The 15456-nt window shown below is 34.6% G+C and overlaps 2 long non-coding RNA genes across 3 annotated transcripts; both read right to left on the bottom strand.

Moving 5' to 3' along the window:
• Window positions 1–3014: 3014 nt before the first annotated feature.
• Window positions 3015–4269, bottom strand: LOC128240305 (uncharacterized). Its single transcript, XR_008262116.1, has 3 exons — window positions 4232–4269; window positions 3458–3586; window positions 3015–3151 (listed from the first exon to the last, which is right to left on the bottom strand). It is a non-coding gene; the product is annotated as an uncharacterized LOC128240305 (long non-coding RNA).
• Window positions 4270–8724: 4455 nt separating this feature from the next.
• LOC128241403 (uncharacterized) lies at window positions 8725–14265 on the bottom strand. Of its 2 annotated transcripts, none has more exons than XR_008262353.1 (3): window positions 14081–14265; window positions 13383–13473; window positions 8725–12604 (listed from the first exon to the last, which is right to left on the bottom strand). It is a non-coding gene; the product is annotated as an uncharacterized LOC128241403 (long non-coding RNA). The 2 variants fall into 2 exon arrangements; XR_008262352.1 differs by having other exon boundaries at window positions 13398–13473; window positions 14081–14259.
• Between the last annotated feature and the right edge of the window lie 1191 nt (window positions 14266–15456).

The raw sequence follows: 15456 nt of genomic DNA, 5'->3' as shown, positions 1-15456 counted from the left end.
TATAACCAAAGCAAAATTCAGCGATCTTTATTTGCTTTATTGATCATCTTGAGTTCATGGAATACCCTTGGTTGTCCTTGTACAAGCTCAAACACTACAGCTATTTATACAAGTGCAATGTCATGGTCACTGCTGATCAAGTCCACATGTTCTAATGAAAGGTTACAAAAAAGAAATGTGAATATGCGAGACTAGGACTACAAATTCATGATATAGGAAAATACGTATACAAAAGATGTACTTATGTCACAAGTTTATGTTATGTTCTTTTATCAATCTACATATAAAAACACTTTAAGGGTAGGTGTAGTGTTGCTGTTGCTGCTGCAGCTGCTGCTACCGATGATGACGAGGAAGACAACGATGACAATGAAGACGATGATGATGATGATGATGATGATGATGATGATGATGACGGTGGTGGTGGTGGTGGTGGTGGTGATGATGATGATGATGATGATGATGATCCTCTTGAATTCGCATTAAAATGCTATATGAATACTGTTGTCATTATGTTAATCATCATCAACAGTATTCATATAGCATTTTAATGCGAATTTAAGAGGATGAATTGCCTTAAACTTCACAGAAGTATTTTTACATAAATTTTATGAAAACCAGTTTTACTGCGTGAACCTAATTCAGCAGAAGATACTTTTTGAATAAGAAGGAATAAATGGCAAGTTCTTTGCGAGCAATCAGTAGTGTTTTGTTTAGAATGCAAATCTATTGCAAGATTAAGCAGAAAATACAAGCAGTCTTCTGATCCTTCTAAAAACCATTGTTTGCAAATAATCACATTTTTAACGTTTCCAGACATGTCGCTTGTCAAATTTACTTAACAATGATCTATGCATGTGTTTTTTTTCCGATAAGCAATTTTGATATTGTTCTTTGACTTTAAACATAGCCAATGAAATAACGTCCTCCTAAATCTCCATATAGCCATGACCTAATTTCTAATGGTAGGTGCGCATACCCCAATGGCTGATCGTCGAAAAACATTTTCAGAAAATGAAGGTCATCTAAATTTGTCAAAGTATTTGTCGTCTTTTTAAGTTCATTCATACTGTTAATTTTGTTCAAGTATTATTTTACTTTAGGACATAAAGTATGTATTACATTTCCATTTTAATTGATTTCTATACAAGTATACATATCGAATAAAAGGTGAACCGAAATAAACTCAAAGTACTCATTATTGCATTCCTCTATATCTGGGGGTAATGAAAAATAATTAAGATTATCATTGTTGCCATCTAAGGCATTGTTCATTTTGTTAAGGACAATACATTGCGTATACAGTGATATTCTAAACGAAATTTAGTAAAGAGGTGGAAATGTATACTGATCCCTTAAGCTTTTGATCTTGCCTCAGTAAAACAGTACGTAAGTAACTCTGTACAATAAATTGCCAATAATCCTAAAGTGCTTCAGGTAGGTGAGTTGTTTCAAACTATTTCCAGGCAGCAAAGTAAATAATTGTTATGAATGAACATTTTTTTATCTTTTATAAATATCTTTAATCCAAATCCAAAGTTGATAGTAAGTATTGGATTTTTTTCATTGTCCAATAGAGGTTTATTTTAAAATTGTGTTCTAATATATTAAATGACACTATGTTGAAAACTCTTTCTTTTTTCTTTTGTTATAAGAATTCCTTTTCGATCTTTCCTCACTTTTATTTGTTTTCGAAAAACGTGTTATGTTCCCGGAATCATTAAGTCCGGTGCCCGGGAAATAAACTTGGCGTGAGACCACAGTTATTTTTACTATATGTTTCATATAGACACTAACCTGGCTTTTGACTTTATACACACCCCAATTGAAAAACAAGGACATGGCATCTCTAGAACAATTCAAGACACAAAATATAATCACAAGAAAACACCATGTTGACCATTGACCCGACTGTCAAAATTGAGTTCAAATACATAACCCTTCCGCCAGGGAGTCAATCGGCTACAAACAACTAATTTTCAGACTTCCACAAGCTATGATTTTTCCAATATTTACATTGAAAACTATCAATTTCTGCAATAGAGTGTCAAATTCAGTCAAGTTCTCTGCAAAAAGAACATTTTTTGCTTCTTTTTCATTCAATTTTAATAAAATATTGATACTTGAACACAAGCACTCTTTGTTTCTGTATACACATCCGGATCTTGGTCAACGGGGGGCAGATAACTGTGGTCTTGAGCCTATTTAAGCAACATTTTTTCAGAAACAGACTTCAAAACTCCTATAGTTCAGCTTCAGGCTATATGCAACACATACTGAAAGTTTGGCAATGATATATCAAACACTAAATGAATGAGACAAGTATTAGCACCTGTGGTATTTTCATAAAAAGCAGAAACAGCCATTTCCCTCAAATGTTAAGCCGCAAACCTTTGAAGAGCCATTATTTCCTTATGCATTGGAATAATTTGACCAAGTAAAGTTTTCCTTGTAGCTTTTAATGGTGTCTATAGAACAGCACCACAAAACTGGCCTGCCTACTCTTTTAAGATTTTTTTCTAAGCAAAATAAGGTTTTTCCACTTCATCGGCTTAGTGTTTTATATAAAAAATGACATAGAGCCCAACTGAAATGCCTCAACTTGTCAAAATTTTGCTTTTCTGGTCCACTTATATACAAAGGTAACAGAACTGTTCAGTTTAACACAAGAAATTTAGTGATAATGTGTTAATAGACAGTCTAAACAACACTATATGCCAAATTGTTGGCTTCCGGGACAAATGGCGCAACAAAGGAAATGGCAAAAAACACACCAAAACTTAAAGATTCATGACAACTGCTAGTGTTTTCATGTATGAGGTGGCTACATGATGTAGAAAATGCAGAGATAGCATTATTATGCCCATTTTTAAAAAAAAATTACTTTAAGAATCTGTTTTGAAGGCTAGATTTGGCATTAAATTCAGAGTACAGCACTTCACTATTGTCTATAAGATGCTTATTTACACCTGATTTGCTATAAATCTCACTCATTGGAATCATTTACACACAAACAAGCACTACAGAGTTGACTAACATCTTCATTCTTCTGAAATATTGGATTCAGAGCTGCATCTCCTGGATTCAGATTGCAGGACTACCGCCTGGGGAAAAGGCCGCAGCTAACTGGAGCTTATTGGCACATCATGATCTGCAAGCAAGACACAAAAGCAATGTTTTACACAAATAAAACTATCTGCCACTACTGTTAAAGTTTGAAAAAGGCCTGTAAACACTCATTTGAGGCATACACAACCTTTAATATAGTCATAAATGTGATAAATATGCAGAAAAGTTCATGAATTCAAAGATTTTCAGGACAAATTTAATAGAATATATAGTCTTTTGGACATTTTGCAATCAGTTTTTAACAACTCAAAGGTAAACCTCATCTTATTGAGTACCCAGATGCATTTTGCAAGCATTCAAACCAGACATGCTTAGAATTTCTTCTTACTTGGAGATGGTATTCCTTTCTTGAAAATCCTTGCCGAGAGCCGGTATGGAAAACCACACGAGACCACAGTTTTACCAGCACTGGTTCTTGTCCTTGAAAATTCCTCTGTGGCTACAGCAACCAGGCTGGCTATTAAAATAAGCAATAAATTAGGGTTTTTAAAACATTTATACTGTATTAAGGTTGTGTTTTTTAATGCATTAAGGGAAAAGGCTCTATTCTTTATGAAAGCTGCTCACTTTTTATTTATTTTGCCTTGAGAAATGTCAAGTTTTTCAATGAATAAACTTGAATAAATGAATGAATTAATGAATATATATGAATGATTGATAGAATGAATTAATGAATTAATGAAAGGTGGCATTATTTCTTTAAAATTGGGATCTCATTGTGTTGCTGTGATTGTTAAAGTATATGTTTTCTTGTCCATAAGCTGAAAATCATATGCACACTAAATAAAACATCATTCTGCATCCTATGTGCAGTAAGTTTTGTTTAATTGCTTATAGAATTTGCAATTATTGTAATGTTTGCTTAAAAGAGCAAACAAAATGTGTGAATAGATGCACAATACAGACCAAAGACTGATACAAGTCAGCAGTTTCATTAGAAAATAATATTATTATCAAAGCCACATCAGAAATGATTGACAACATGAAAGAAATTCATTTAGGAATGGAACAAACAGTCTCAATGGGCTTTTATGACCAAACTGTCTCACTTTGTACTTCAGTTTGGATACCATTTTCTAATATATTATCTTGAAGTACTTACAAATTACAGCATGTTGGCAAACACCAAGTACAGCTTGGCCTCTGGTGGGCAGCTTGGTGGGGGGGGGGGGGGGGTCTTCAACAGACAGTTCCTCCTGGGTCTGCTTCCTATGTTAAAAAAATCCCTCCATTTATACTTTGGAATTGAAAGTGAGGCTTTCATTCATTAGTTACCATCATTTGGAACTATTTCCAAACATTAAATTGAAAGTGAAAGTAGTTTTTTTTAAAAATGTCAAAAATATATAAGAAAATTATATATTATTAATTTATATTATGTAATATAAGATTTTCACATTTCATACTCAAACACCAATATTCTATGGCTAAGCACTGTCAACTGGCCAAATTTCAACCAGATAGCTGTATAAATTAAGAATTTATAACAATTTAAAATAGGCCACCCCTCCAAAAGCTTCCTCTATATCAGGCGTGAGACCACAGTTATTTTTACTATATGTTTCATATAGACACTAACCTGGCTTTTGACTTTATACACACCCCAATTGAAAAACTAAGGACATGGCATCTCTAGAACAATTCAAGACACAAAATATAATCACAAGAAAACACCATGTTGACCATTGACCCGACTGTCAAAATTGAGTTCAAATACATAACCCTTCCGCCAGGGAGTCAATCGGCTACAAACAACTAATTTTCAGACTTCCACAAGCTATGATTTTTCCAATATTTACATTGAAAACTATCAATTTCTGCAATAGAGTGTCAAATTCAGTCAAGTTCTCTGCAAAAAGAACATTTTTTGCTTCTTTTTCATTCAATTTTAATAAAATATTGATACTTGAACACAAGCACTCTTTGTTTCTGTATTCACATCCGGATCTTGGTCAACGGGGGGCAGATAACTGTGGTCTTGAGCCTATTTAAGCAACATTTTTTCAGAAACAGACGGGGGGGGTCAACGGGGGGCAGATAACTGTGGTCTTGAGCCACTTGTTCTGCCTTAGACATCTTCTGATAAGGTTTGGTGTCGGATGATGATGATACTGACTGTGAACACTTATCGTCTCCAAAAGCAGGTGAAGCCCAAGAAGACCTGGACAGATACGTTTCAAGGCGTACTAAACGGCTAAGTTATAAACCTGATGGCAGCACACGTCAGAAAAAGTGCCATTTGAAGCCAGCTATATTTGATTGTACGGGAGCATGGACGTACTGAAAGGCAAATTTTGGGGGATGCTCTCAGTTCAACTAATGGTCTAAAGAAGAGGAAGGTTTGTACCTGTTGAAGGCACCGGTTATGACTGGCGTTTGCCCTTTTGCATGGTGATGGTTTCAGGGGAGTTTTTTCGTTTTAAAAAGTGAGTCTTCCATGACGTGCTTGTTCTTATTGGATCAGTCAGAGAAAAGGTTTTGAAACTGCTTTTTTCTAGTTGTCAGAAAAGGGCCCTTTTCTTACTACCTTTGACAACTCCCATCTGTAATGTACAAACATTTCTTTCATTTTCAAAAAACTAAACGACATGTACATCACAGTGCAATACAGAACATTGAAGAAATACTGACAGGCTTTCAAAGACTATTGTATATATATATATATATATATATATATATATATATATATATATATACTATTTTCCTATATATATACATATATATATATATAGGAAAATAGTATATTGTTATGAAATTGGAGGCCAGTCAGTCGGTGCGTGGCTTTTACTAAGACATACCGCTTACATGAACACTATTCTCGCAAATTAAGATATGTCTAACAAGTCAAACCATTAATGTTATTTCAGGTGAAAAAACGTACTCGACAGCGTCACCACTACTCGACAACTCCATCACTAGAGCATCAGCACCACCACCTTTATAATTATGTACATATTTTCTTTTTAAGAAGTGTTTATTAGTTTTGTTGATGTGCGTAAGAACTTAACATAACAGTTATATTGGCATGTACGCCAGAATGTTTTTAGGTGTGTGTAAGCGACGAAGTATAATTGAAATGCTAGAAGTGTAACGCCGCATAGCAGCATCGCCGCATAAACGTGTTTTTTGTTTGTTTATGCGGTGATTTGCAACGCATAAACAGGACGACCACGTTTAAGCGGCGACGCTCAACGCATAAAGCAGAAACTACTTATATTGGGCGCAACTGTGCCATTTTGCCACAAAAAGGGATTAACTTAACCATTTATTATAAAGCAAGAAAATAAAGTTCTAATATTTTAACAAAAACGATAGTGATGACGTTGATGATGATGATGATGATGATGATGATGATGATGATGATGATGATGATAATGATGATGATGATGATAATTATGATGATGTTGGCGTTGGTAATGATGACGGTGGTGGGGATGAAGATGGTGGTGGTGGTGGTTGTGATTGTGGAGATGGTGGTGGTGGTGGTTGTGATTGTGGAGATGATGGTGGTGGTTGTGATTGTGGAGATGATGGTGGTGGTTGTGATGATGTTGTTAATTATGATAATGATTAAGATTGTGGCGTAGCATATTACTGTCATTTTGAAAAAAGCACGGGAATGGTGATGACGATGATGATGATGATGATGATGATGATGATGATGCAAGATTTAATAGAAATAAACAGGCAGTCTGACAGGTTTCTAATCCTACTAAAATGTATGCAGTTTGCAAATACTCATCCTGACATGGGACCACTAAAATGTACTTTACAAAGACTGATGCATGCTTGTAATTTCTGAATGGCAATGTTTATATTGTTCTGTGACATGGTACAAAGCCCTCCTAATTCTTGTTATATAGGCACGCATATCTCAATGGCTGATAGAAAATGGACATTTTAAGAAAATGAAGGACAAATATATGTGTTATTGCTCATGGATTTCTTGCTTCAGTTCAAGGGCAGTGTTGTGTTGTATACACGCACGAATACTGTTTATTTTGTTCAAGTATCTATACATGTTAGGACATGAATTGTGTAATCCATTTTCTTCATATTTCGGTTTATACAAACGATATAATGTAAACACATATACAAAAAAGATGCAGTGTAATGAGCTCGAAATATTTCTTATTACAATTCTCCATATCTGGAGATCATAAAAATACACAAGGTTCTCACTAGCGGATCCGGGGGGGAGGGGGGGGGGGCACCCGACGCCTCCCTCCATAAATCGTTTAAGTTTATTTTTTATTTGTAAATGGGAGAAGAAACTAGTAAACAAAAAGGCCCGAAATGCACCTTTTCAGATTAGAAAATTTCCAAAGCCCCTGCTAACAACACCTCCTCTTATTTTATCAATTATTACAAAAACAGTTTTTTCACTACACGCATCATTCTTCCATTTCATGACAGACGTCAATCTGCCTCACCAAGTAATTCTTTCTATCCGCCCAGAGCAATGTGTTCTGAAAAATGATTTTTTGCATATATTTTCTTATACTTGCATTGACATATGCAGTGTACATTTTTAGCTGAAAACTTTTGTTTACAAGTATACGCCTTTAAGTATACAATATAAAACATTATTTAGTGACACCAATCTTCAATAAAAGCTGGTCTCTTTGAAAACCTTTAATAATGGCAAATACCGGCCTTTGGGAAATTAGTTGCAAGTAAGGAAGATTTCCTCATCTCTTTTTACTAAACGGTCGAAGAAGAAAAACTGTTTAAGTAGTGTTGTGCCGATGATCGATTATAATCGACAATTGATCGGAAAGGCCTACGTCGGCGACAATCGATAGTGAAATTTGAACAATCGATTATAGAAACAAGGGACGTAACCGGTACCGACAAATTTTATTTTTCTGGATAATGCCAGTTACTGTTGAACTATTAAGATGTTACTGTGATAAGTTATCTAGTCATATTTTTATCAATTCAATATGTCACTACAGTACCTTATTTTTCTTTGTACTTTTACTGCTAAAGGTTTGGTTCTCAACTTCTCTTGGTTGTGGTTTAAAAGTGGTTTTAAATCATGTTACCGTTTACTTCTTACCATGTAAAAATATTTTCTCAGTTTTCTGAAAGAAAATGTTATTGTAAAACATATAGAATATTCAACTGCTTGTTGTACTTGTTACTGACTTATTATTAAAAAGACAATGATATGTGTCTTTGTGTTTATTTTACACAAGTATAGAATACTAAATGTAAGACAAAAAATATAGCCCGTGGTCTCATGTTCTGTAATAGTAACTTGTAAACACTAAAAGAAAAAAAGGTGCGTTCTGAATAAATAATGTAATTTATACAAAGAAATGTACAAAAAAATATTGTAAGGGAACATTGGTGCTCAAAACTGGTGCATGTATTGTATATGTATGCCTTAAATATGATGACCAAATATAAATAAATCGATTAATAATCGACCATTGATCGGTTTCATAATCCGATTATCGATAGTGGTTTGTCTGTCTGTTGCGCTTTTAAACAGGATTTCGGTTAAACTTTGAAGACTCTAGGCAAGTTCTCGTGATTTGTGTTGTTATATTGCAATTTACATGAAATAAAAGAGAAGTCAAGGACATATCCTGTTATTTCATACCGTTCATGTTTATTGTACATTATAATTAATTCAATGTTTTGACATTAACAATGTTAGTATAGTGTACATGAGTATTATTTTGGTACTGAATGCAATTAGGAACTAACTACAAATTACATAAAAAGATGACTACGGTAATGACGATGATAATAATGAAGATGATGGAATGTTCAAGTTATCACAATACAGCATAGGAGCCTCGGTTTTGATATTTTATAAACAGGTTAACTGATTACGTTCAAAACCGATATATACATTTAAAAATAAAAAGAAAGTGTGCACTTATTACTAATAAAGTTCTGACTTGCGTGTGTTAACACATATAGCAACATTCAACAGTTTCAACTAGAATCAAATAATTCTTATTGTCAAAGCAAGAGTTTGTATACTGTGCGAGGAAAGCTCCTCTTAGAATACTTCTTGATATGTGTCAACGAAAAGGGAAGAAAAATGGGCTTTATTTCTGAGATGAGAAGACTTTCAAGTATACGTTGTTCCCATCAGCTTGTTACTGAAGAAACTATTTTCAATAATGGTAACTTTTGATGCCTGGAGATCCCCATATGATTTTGGAATTGTATAAAAGAGTTTTTATTCCTGATATACTTCAATGTAAAGAAATGAGCGAAAATACATTATAGATAAAGTAAGTGCAGTTTTTTTTGTTCGTTATTGAAATCGTACGCAAGACTGCCTATTAAGCCATCTTTTAAGTTTAAACTGTGTGCTTTTAATAAGTTGTACATATTCTTTCTTTGAACTTTAAAAACTTTCAACTGATACCAAAACAAAAAAGGATCATCTGGCATAAAAAAATGGCAATATTTTGTATCGCATACCATTAATTAAAATAAAATTATGTAAAAAAATAACTGCACACTTTCTTTTTGCAAAATGATTAATACATAATTTCATATACATAATATAGGTCAGTTAGGAATGAACATTGATGGGGAGGGGGGCTTTAAATAACACCATTGATACACGAATATGTAACCATGAGGGACAGAAAAATGGATTGCATAAAACTGCGCATTAAACAAAGCTTAAACTACATAAATAAACAGGACTATACTTAAGCATAGACTCTGTACATGACGAAGACAATATTGCACCTTTCCCGCCCACAAAATAGCATATATACACATACAAAGCTTTAATAATGAAAGAATATAAAGACAAATATACATCATTGTAATATATATTAACTAGGAGTGGATTGACGATGATTTGTATGGTAGTCGTTCCATGTTCGCGTCCTATCATAGGCATGGGACTTCAGTGTGGCGTCTCTATGGAATGGTATTTTGTTTTGGTTCATAATGAAATTGCCATTTATAGTTTGCTTCATGTTTAAAAATATCGCAACATTAATGTATTTTTTATTATATTTACAAATACTTGACAACCAGCTCATAAATATCCGCATTTAAAACAGAATAAAGTGATGAAGTCTAATACTAGTAGTTGAAAAAAACATGGTGTTATAACGTTCAGACTCTTCATACTTGTCGAAATATAAGAATGACATTAGGTCCACAACAGGTCAATGGTTTCAAAACATATTATTGATAACTTTGATTTGAAAAGGAAAACCTTAAAAAAATCATGGAATTGAACAAAATGTTCATGTAATGAAATTAAAAAAAAGATAAGTGTTTGTATTGAATGGAAATACGTTATGTTGATAAATGTTATTTTGACTAGAATGTCACCATTTCAAATAGCACACATGCTTGCACATCTCGAAATAGGATCAATAATATAATCTTCACAGACACAAGAACTTATGCATACACACCTAGCAGCAGAAACAAACAAAATGACATACATTGTACACTCATCTGATACAAACACTCGTATTGGATTCAACAGGAACAACCTGACGTTAACGTATAATGAAATTTGAATTAAATAAAAAACATATTGACAAAAAGCATAAAGTAGCATTTATATATGGCGCCATATACACATAAAATAAAATAAATATTATTATATACAAATCTTGTTCTTTGGCATCGCGAGCACTGAGTGAAACGAGACTATGAACGAGAGTTTGTGCCGAACTAGGTCACGTGATGCACCCCAGTAGTGTTATTGTTATTATTATATGTCATTAAAACAATTCAAAAGCTGTCAACTGTTGTTCATATGTTCCAGTTTTATGTAAGCATACCCCTAAAACCAAATTGTTTTCCGTTTGAATTGCCGAAGTTATATATTGTAAGCAAAGGAAAGATTCGAAAGTATGTAGATCGCATGATTTGAAGCTTTTCAAAGTTTATAAATATTGACTGGTTGACAAAACAATGGCCAAAGTAATGACGTCGAAATCCCGTTCAGTCTCCATTTCAAAAGATACATGTTATATACAAAATATACATAATTAATACACATGAGAACGTCATAGAATTCGGTTAAAGTCCTTATCGTGAATATATCGTTACAATGTTACATATGAAAGGTTGCACATAAATAACTGCAGTCTTGACAATAATCACCATTCAAACTAATACATTATAAAGCATGGCTTAATGTTTGTATTACAGAAATATGACTTTATATACTACCATTATTGTTTTGATAACAAATATGTACGTACGCATATGCCAAAGGGGGCTTTTGCTTGTGATATAAAATGCTCTTGTGAATATTATACCCGTTCATGTCAGCAATAAATCCTTCAACCCGACTATAAAACTGTTATAATAATGTATTGGCATTGCATCCAGTGATTGCTTGAAAGGCATATGAACATATGAAATAAAAGACTGATAAGCCAATTAGGCTACTAATGTGTGATATATTATAGTGACGATACATATTCAAGTACTTGTAAATGCTCAAATGTATACATACAAAATAAATATTATTAAATGATTGGCTATAGGTTAAAAACTGTTCAAATACATATTACAAATTCGATCACGAAATTCTGATAACACTGGAGAAAAGACCATTAACGAATACTAGAAATAAGGATAAAAACCGAATAAATTGATATAGCGACTACCCATTACAAAGGACTGACAAAATTCCGATTACAATTAAAGCAATACATCAGTAGATACTAATTAAGAAGGAGTACACTAACACATTTCAATTTTATAGTATAAAACCCACCACCCACTATTGATTACAGAATACAAAACCCACCACCAAATATTGATTACAGAATATAAAACCCACCACCAATTCTTGATTACATAGTATAAAGCCCACCACCAAATAGTGATTACATAGTATAAAACCCACCACCAAATATTGATTATAGAGATAAAACCCAACATCAATTCTTGATTACATAGTATAAAACCCACCACCAAATATTGATTACATAGTATAAAACCCACCACCAAATATTGATTACATAGTATAAAACCCACCACCAATTATTGATTACATAGGATAAACATTAAAATACGTGTCTTGATTATTGAATCCACCACCTAACTATTCGTTATGATTTATACAACTAGGACGACATGCAGTTTTAAAACAACTAAACAGCAGATATGAAGATGAACTATTCTCGGAAAGGAGAGTCAATTTGTTGTGACAAGCGTTGTTTTCCAAATGCTTCTGAGATAATATTATATGTTTGTAAGTAGTGTGTTATATTCCAACTCCAATCTAATTCGACCAAAAACCACACAGCTCAAAAAAAGTCAAAAGATACACATCAATCAGTCCCAGTAGAACAAGAACAAGCGTTGCATTTATTAAGGACGTTTAAGGACGCCAATCATGTCCTCATCCATGTCCAATCCACGCCGAAGGAATATAAATGCCCGAGCGGAGTTCCTGTAGTGGCTACATACGATTTCGTTGAAGGAACGGTCGCTCGCCAACTACCACTTGTTCCTGAAAATGAAGGAGAGTTAATACAACGTCCTAATAACCATTTCTACACATTTTTGTCCTATAGTAGGTAAATGAAAGGCTGTAATATCCGTAACAAGACTACAGCTTACAAGTCACGTCGTGGAATACTTATTTTAATATTTAGTAAAACAAACACTCCGTTAGTGAGATTCGTCGGAAGAAAAAACAACTTTTGGTGTACGAAAACGCTCGGTTTGATGAACACTTAGTCCCCCTTTCCCCCGCCCAAGACAGTCTCCCCCACCATCGACAGTCTCCCCCGCCCCAGACAGTTCCGCCCGCCCTAAAGGTCTCCCATCGACACAGGATGCTTCCCGCAAAAAGCATCTCCCCCGCCCTAGACAGTCCCCCCTTGCACAGACACTCTCCCCTCGTCCCAGATACTCTCCCTCACTACAGACACTCTCTCCCGTCCCAGGCAGTCCCGACCGCCCGAGAAGTCTCCCCTCGTCCCAGAATGTCCCCGCCCTAGAAAGTCTCCCCCGCCCTAGAAGTATCCCCGCCCTAGAAGTATCCCCTCGCCAAAGACAGTCTCCCCCGCCATAGACAGTCTCCCCCGCCCTACACAGTCTCCCCCGCCCTACACAGTCTCCCCCGACCTAGAAAGTACCCCCACCCTAGACAGTCTCCCCCGCCCTACACAGTCTCCTCCGCCCTAGACAGTCTCCCCAACCATACACAGTCTGATCAGTTAAATGCTTCAAAGTGACGTAATGAATGATGGATTTAGAATATTGAGATTTTGTTCAAGTTATACCATGGAAACACATACGCAGGATTGTGTGTGACAGCTTTCCCAAGAGGAGGCACATCGTTCATCGTTCAGTTGCGCCAGATTGGTTGGTTTACTGTTACAGAAAAAAAAATCTTTATCAAGGCCTCAAATGTTACATTTGTGTCTGAATGGTTGGTTCCCTGTAACAGAAATGAACAAAAACATGAGTACGTCATAAAGGCCTCAAATTGAAACTATGTCACAGTTGTGTCCAAATGGTTGGTTCCTGGAAACATGAGTAAACAAAAGGATGTACACTTCATAGAAGCCTCAAAATAAAATTATCTACATGTGTGTCTAATTGGCCTTTTCCTTGAAATATAATTCAACAAAAACGTGAGTGTTTCAGAAAGGCCTCAAAAATGAAACTTTCGTATAGCGCAAATACAAGGAAATTCATGCTTGGTTGGTGAAATACAGACACTTTAATTGAAAGATTTAACTGTTGACTGGACATTCTTTATATTAGATATTATTAATTTGACATAAAAAGAGACCATACCAATAATAATTACTGTAACTTTTAAACCATAGACGTTATAGATAAAACAAATAAAAAGAAATTTCTGATATAGTTTCATCGAAGGGATCTCGTTTAAATAATATTTAATAAAACACATTTGATATAGAAAATAGAAAATAAACAAACACTACACATTATAAAAGTTTAAAAGACTTACCAAATATGATACTCCATGATTTACACTTGTATTTACCACACCCAATACCCCTCCCATACCCTATCCCTCCCCCACCCTTTTCCCTGTCCTCAGGGTGGGGAAGGGACCGCGTTAAAGTCTCATCTACGCAAATCAGCTGTTTTTGTGAGGCTTGAGGAAAGGGGCGTATCATGAACTTGGAAAAGTTCGGAAACTCGTTAATACACGACGGAAACTGCCGAGTCATATCATCTGTAATCGTAAGACATAATTGCGTATCTTCGGTACAACGATCACTCACGTACTATTACGACTCCATACGAGTTAAAACCGCGATATCTAATTCAATTATCTTCTGGACCAAGATAGAGAAACCTTTGGACTGATTAAATGATTTGATCTCAATTATGCTGCAATAACAAGTACCATGCAAGGGCTTGTCATTAAAGATACTTCAGAAAGTACTTATAGCAATTGACTGTTTATGAAAGCTACAATGTTTAATGTAAAGACAGCTTATATCGTAAGAAAAAAAAACATTATAGCATGTAGAAATATTGAAACTAACTTTCAAACAGTCTATTCGCATCAAAAAAGAGATAGAATAACTAATATATAAAAGATAAAAAAGTACTGAATTATTTTGTTTTCTTAATATACAAACCATATTGATCGAAATAACTATGCTGTTGAATAACTTATTTCTATGTCCCCCAAACATGGTATCATTTATTTATTTATATAATATATATAAATTCGAAATCAAAAAGGCGGCATAAAGACAACGAAATATAAACACCACACACAAGACTCGTATCACAAACAGACATAATGACATTGTGTAGATATACAAAAGCAAAACGGATTAAGAGCCTCCGATTGTGTAAGAACGACAGAAGTTTCAAGAAAATTGTTATATGTACCAAAAGGTTCGTTCAGTCGAACCCCGTTTTCGCGAACTCGCTTGGCTCGAATTCCTCGATGGTTCAAACTAGAAGTCAAGAACCGATATATTTATACTGAAGGTAAACAATCCCGCTTGGCTCGAATTTTTCGAGGCTCGAGATATATTCGCCGATCCCTTGGAGTTCGAGCCATCGGGGTTCCACTGTATGTGTATTGTTAACAAAGATATAAGGCTGTTGCTGTTGTTTCGCCAACCAAATTTAGCTGCAGCAGTAAGTTTTGCCTGTTGTTATACTTCGGGGTGTAGCAACAATTAAAACTCATAGCTAAAGATAAAAAATATACATCTGAAGAAGAATTTGATAAACAACAAGTACATATTTGTATTTGGTACATGTAAAATAGACATCTGTATATTAATTCCAAGGGGCACAGTGATGTGGTATAGTGTAACCTTTAAGCCACAGTCAAAACAGTGGCTCGTGATTTTC

The sequence above is a fragment of the Mya arenaria genome, chromosome 7 (assembly GCF_026914265.1).
Source record: "Mya arenaria isolate MELC-2E11 chromosome 7, ASM2691426v1".
Classification (NCBI taxonomy): domain Eukaryota; kingdom Metazoa; phylum Mollusca; class Bivalvia; order Myida; family Myidae; genus Mya; species Mya arenaria.
Note: the sequence above shows the minus strand (reverse complement) of the source record. Positions and strands in the feature narration are given on the sequence as shown.